At 43.4% G+C, this 6,193-nt stretch overlaps 1 pseudogene; it reads right to left on the bottom strand.

The window, feature by feature from the left end:
- Positions 1-3,968: 3,968 nt before the first annotated feature.
- Positions 3,969-5,542, bottom strand: LOC115187943 (tetraspanin-8 pseudogene; annotated as a pseudogene).
- Between the last annotated feature and the right edge of the window lie 651 nt (positions 5,543-6,193).

The following is a 6,193-nucleotide window of genomic DNA, read 5'->3' as shown; positions in this document are numbered from 1 at the left end:
TGGTCCAGAGGTCAGTAGTTGCAGTAAACCATGTGCCTTTGAGCCAAACATTTTCTAACATCAGTTTTAACCTGGTTGTACAGATTTGGGATTTCAGGCTTCGGAAAATAATGCTTGTGATGGCCACTTTGTAGTGAGGCACGGCAGCCTTCATCAGCCTCAGAAAGCCAGGCCTCTCAACGATATGAAATGGAATCATGTCCTTTGTAATGTCATATGAAAGGGCTGCAGTGAGATCTTGAGTATGTTATGATGTGGGTGCATAAGCAGCCTGCCTTTTAAATGCTTGCTGGAGTTTCTGTGTTTCTGTGTCACAACAGTAGATGAGGAGGGACCAGTAGCATCAGCTGCATACCCACTCTTTAAACAAGGGATAAATAACAAATATACAATATACAAACAAATATATTATTATTATTATTATTGGTGTTACATTATAATTATTCACACACACACACACACACACACACACACACACACACACACACACACACACACACACACACACACACACACACACACACACACACACAAGCAGAGTCTATCTTCTGTGTTGCATTTGAGTATATGCAATGACCCCATGCACAATTTACATAAATACAAATGAGTCTTAAGAAGACAGTGATAGTAATTGCAATGAGCCCAACAATTGACATAAATACAGGAGTCTTGTATTGGAGTCTATAGTGCAGGGATCTCCAACCCTGTTCCTGGAGAGCTACCCTCCTGTAGGTTTTTGCTCCAACCCCGTTCCTGGAGAACTACCCTCCTGTAGGTTTTTGCTCCAACCCTGTTCCTGGAGAACTACCCTCCTGTAAGTTTTAACTCCAACCCTGTTCCTGGAGAACTACCCTCCTGTAGGTTTTTGCTCCAACCACAGTTGTAACTAACCTGGTTCAGTTTATCAACCAGCTAATTATTAGAATCAGGTGTGCTAGATTAGGGTTGGAGGGAAAACCTACAGGAGGGTAGCTCTCCAGGAACAGGGTTGGAGACCCCTGCTATAGTGTTTCTCCTGTTGGAACACTTTTACAACCAAGTCGACGTCTGCTGGATTCTAAATGAACAGATTGTGTTGGTTGGGTGACTAAACTACATAGCGTGTTATCAAGTGCAATGGGCGAATAGAGTCTGCAGACACACGATGCATACAGCAGCAGGACAATGTTTAGTGTTTTTACAAGAGTAGGTAACTGTCACGCCCTGACCTTAGAGATCCTTTTATGTCTCTATTTTGGTTGGTCAGGGTGTGAGTTGGGGTGGGCATTCTATGTCCTTTTTTCTATGTTTGGCAATTCTTTGTTTCGGCCGGGTATGGCTCTCAATCAGGGACAGCTGTATATCGTTGTTGCTGATTGGGAGCCATACTTAGGCAGCCTGTTTTCCTTTGGGTTTTGTGGGTGGTTATTTTCTGTTTAGTCATTTGTTACCTGGCAGAACTGTTTGGCTGTTGTCTTTTGTTTATTTGTAGAGTGTTCTCGTTTTCCATTAAATTACAAAGATGAGCACTAACCACACTGCGCCTTGGTCTACTCCATTCAACAGCCGTTACAGTAACACTAAAAGCTGCAGCTAACATTATTGAAAAGCTATTAGCAAGTTAAACAGACAAACCATGACATTTTCCCCCATTCCGAAGTCCCCACATCAGGCATTGAGCTAAAAGTTAACTTACCTTGCATTCGCTATGAAGTAGTGGGTGGTGGTCACAAAGATGACTCAAAAGATTTTAAGTGTTGCCCCCTTTTGCAGCGAGTTTTGTTTTTTGTTCTGCGGACAGGATGACCATCTTCGATTAAGTTTCCCTCAGCACACTTGTAAAACTCAAAATACGACCACACTTCAGATTTGGTCCTCTTAGAAGGCTGACAAATCTCCCGAGCGCTGTCGCTGCCTTCCGCCATGTTTTCACACAAATCAAATCTCCCGAGCGCTGTCGCTGCCTTCCGCCATGTTTTCACACAAATCAAATCCCACGTTGCAGCTCTGCCGGCGTCAGACCGTATTTACCGGGAGTTTTTCAAACCGCGGTAATCAAACACGGTTTTAATGATAATTAACATTTGAAACGGTAATACTAGCCGTCGGGAAACGCTAAACAATACATGAATTGCACTATAACGGTGACAAACGGTTCCCACAAACTGATAGGGCCTACATAAAGCCTTCCCAACAGCAGAGTCCCAACAGCAGAGTCCCAACAGCAGAGTCCCAACACCTTACCACTGCTACACCTGGCTATCAGCGGAGCCTTGTCTGGCAGCGGAACAGTTCATTCAGCCTCATTTACTGACGTTAAAAAAACATAGCTGATATGGCTGACTTGCTTAAACAAATGTGGTTTCCACTGACAATTGAGATGTACAAACTATGGCATAAGGGGACGACGAGCGGATAAGAGGCAATCCGTAATTTCGATTAAGACAATGAGCGAGCTAGGACGGACGTAACGTTAGTCAATAATAACTATTTGTTTAGCACTTTTGAAATGTACAGCGACAGAATTCATAGCATGGGCCGTTCTTACAGTGCTCTCCCTGTACACCAAGTTAGAACCGTAGGATAAATAAAGGGGGCATATAAGCAGACAATGAAAGCTCTTACAATATTCGATGACTACATTTCTCTAAAACAGGTTATAGGCAACAGTAGAACAGTCAGAACAGTAGGCGAAATTAAGAGGGGTAAATAGACCAAATTATTAGGATGAGGCACATTATAAGGATGAAGCTACTAACATCTTATTTTTTTGTCATTTTTTTTAGCAGACGCTCTTATCCAGAGCAACTTACAGTAGTGAATGTATACATTTCATTTCTTACATTTTTTTTCCCGTACTGGCCCCCCGTGGGAATCAAACCCACAACGCTGGCGTTGCAAACACCATGCTCTACCAACTGAGCTACTGAGTGTATGTTACTACGCAGCATACACTTAATATTACTTTCTTAGCTATAGTATACACATCTCCCTGGCGTATTACATCATTTATGAAGCCTCATAGAATACATTTTTTGGACTCACATTGTTGTGCTGTGGTGACTTGAACAGGAAGGTGGCGCGACGGTCCTCAGAGCAGTTGTCTTGAGCGCGGAACAAATCATGCTTCATCGACAGCATGGCCAACGTTGAATGTTTATCATTTTAAACTTGGAAAAGAGACACTTAATCTTAGACTTGGGATCACACAGCCACTGTCACCGATTCCTTCCAAACCACTCGTTGAATTTGCGGTTTCCAACTTGTTGTACAATGTTTATGTCCTATGGCCGATGAGCACCGATACGTTTTATTTATAATTTCTCTTCTTAATTTCTTTTCATATGACAAGGATTAAAAAGGATTTGCCAGTAAATTGTCAACTTGATTCACGACGATGACTGCTAGCTTGCTAGCTAAGATTTTGAAAGTATGATGTTGACATGATCAGTCCAATCAAAGCTACTGTACATATAACGTGATTTGACGTCATTTTATCTGTGGCCAATGACCTTGAGCCTTCTTGGATGGGTACCTCTATGGCAGCAGCCGAAGGGCTAGACTGTTCAATGTCTCCTCTTACACTTGGCAGTGACGTAAAGTCTCCATGAGTGACAGAACACTGATCCAATCATGGCGCAACGCTCTGTATTTTCCACTGGCTTGCCCCACCGCCACAGAAAGCACTGAGCTGGGCTGAAACACCTGCATTTTGGAGCTGCTTTACTCAACAACAAAAAGAAAGAGACCATGTTTGTATGTGGCTTTATTAACTCAATGATATATATGATTTTTGACATTGTTTGCAAAATGATATGTGACACGTATTAATGCCAAAATAACATGCAAAACAGGCAAACCACCCCCCCCCCCCCCCCCCCCCCACCCCCCAAAAATGTGGGACTCAAACACCTGAATGACAGGTCATCACTTATAATAAGTAAAAGTACAAATCATTTCAAATTCTTTATATTAAAACAACCAGATGGTGCCATTTTCATGTTTTTTTATTTATTTACAGAAAGTCAGGGACACACTGCATCACTCCATCATTTATAAATGAAGCGTTTGTGTTTAGTGAGCCAGATCAGAGGCAGTAGGGATGGACCAGGGATGTTCTCTTGATAAGCTCGTGAATTGGACCATTTTCCTGTCAAAATGTAACAAGTTACTTTTGGGTGTCAGGGATCAAAATAACATTATTAGTGAAGTAAAAGTAAAAGTTGTCAAAAATATAAATAGCAAAGTAAAGTACAGATACCCCCAAAAAACTACTTAAGTAGTACTTTAAAGTATTTTTACACCACTGAGTGTATGACCATCACAGGCACCTAATTCAGAGAAAAGTATTGAGCAGTAGAAAATTAATTAACTTTATAAAAAAAAATACATAAATGCATGTTCAATGAGATATGGATTAATCAACTTCAGGTCAAGAAACTGCCATCATTTATCATAAATCAGAAACCCAAATCAGATTGTCATTTGGCACAGGTATATGATATAGGTAAACGTAATGGATGCATTACAATACAAAGCAACGTTCAGCAGGGTTGGAGTCAAGTCCACCTCAATTCCAGTCAGTTTAGTATAGTGTAGATGTACCTATGTTAAGGTGGTATAGTATAGTGTAGATGTACCTATGTTAAGGTGGTATAGTATAGTGTAGATGTACCTATGTTAAGGTGGTATAGTATAGTGTAGATGTACCTATGTTAAGGTGGTATAGTATAGTGTAGATGTACCTATGTTAAGGTGGTATAGTATAGTGTAGATGTACCTATGTTAAGGTGGTATAGTATAGTGCAGCTGTACCTATGTTAAGGTGGTATACGTCTCCCCAATCTGGCAAAACAGGGTCATGGCGAAGGCCATTCCAAAGATCATCAAGCCTGCGATGCCAAATGCAATCCCCAGGGTGATGAATGTACCCTTCGCCATGACTGACGTCACCAACTTGATACAAGGTCTCAAGTACACTTTGCGTCGTCCATCTGCGAGTTTGCACTCCTGACTGGTGTCGCGGCAGTCACAAGAGACGGGGACTGTTGAGCCCCAGTCTGAAGGTCCATGGATCAGTCCACAACACTTTGCCTGCTCTTCCACTTTCTGCATGAACGTCTGGAACAAAGACGACTGGTTGCTCAGCGGTAGCAGCTTCTCCGTCAACCATTCCTCAATCTTCTTCACTCCGACAGCTCCCAGGATTCCAACGATCATCAGGAGGATGAAGATGAGGAGCAGCCCGACGAAGAAGAGCATGAGCATGACGCGACTTTCCCTGACGGCTCCAAAGCAGCCCAGGAAGCCAAGCACCGTGATGATGGTACCGACGGCTATCAGCAGGTTCAGCCCCGGTAACAACCCCCCCAACACAGGGTTCACTTTGAGGTAGATGGAGACCCCAAGGATGATGCATCCACTCATCCAGAACAGTAGGTTGAAAACAAAGAGTAGGTACTTGATACATTTGTTCACAGCCATCTTCTAAGCTTCCAACAGCCAGGCAAGACGTGACGTGACAGAACAACTAGAAGATGTATTGTGTGAAGGGGTGAGTGAACCGGATCTGTCACCTAGTGAAAAATAACAACCCGAAGCTGTAGGTGTGGCTACTGACTTCTCATTCCAGAAACCAACCGTTTTCTCCTTATGGTGAAACCCCCAACGGCAGCAAAGAAAAACGTCTAAATACTGACCCTGGTTCAGCCCTCTGCTAGACTACTTCAACAAAGAAACACGCCTAAATACTGACCCTGGTTCAGCCCTCTGCTAGACTACTTCAACAAAGTCTGAGCAGTGAGCTCAGCTTGAGGGTGTTAGATTTAAACGCATGACTATGCAAAGACTTCAGCAGTATCCTGTATGACATGCAAATCATTTTTAACATGCCCTGAAGACTCTCTTCTTGCAAACGGTTCAGGTTAATCATGACAAACCAGCCTCCACCTGAACAGTTTCTCTCCCCGTGCTGTGGCCCTCACCACCCTCCACCTGAACAGTTTCTCTCCCTGTGCTGTGGCCCTCACCACTCTCCACCTGAACAGTTTCTCTCCCTGTGCTGTGGCCCTCACCACTCTCCACCTGAACAGTTTCTCTCCCTGTGCTGTGGCCCTCACCACTCTCCACCTGAACAGTTTGTCTCCCCATGCTGTGGCCCTCACCACTCTCCACCTGAACAGTTTCTCTCCCCGTGCTGTGGCCCTCACCAGCC

The sequence above is a fragment of the Salmo trutta genome, unplaced genomic scaffold (assembly GCF_901001165.1).
Source record: "Salmo trutta unplaced genomic scaffold, fSalTru1.1, whole genome shotgun sequence".
NCBI classification, from domain to species: domain Eukaryota; kingdom Metazoa; phylum Chordata; class Actinopteri; order Salmoniformes; family Salmonidae; genus Salmo; species Salmo trutta.
The sequence above is the reverse complement of the archived record's forward strand: the minus strand, read 5'-3'. Positions and strand labels throughout refer to the sequence as shown.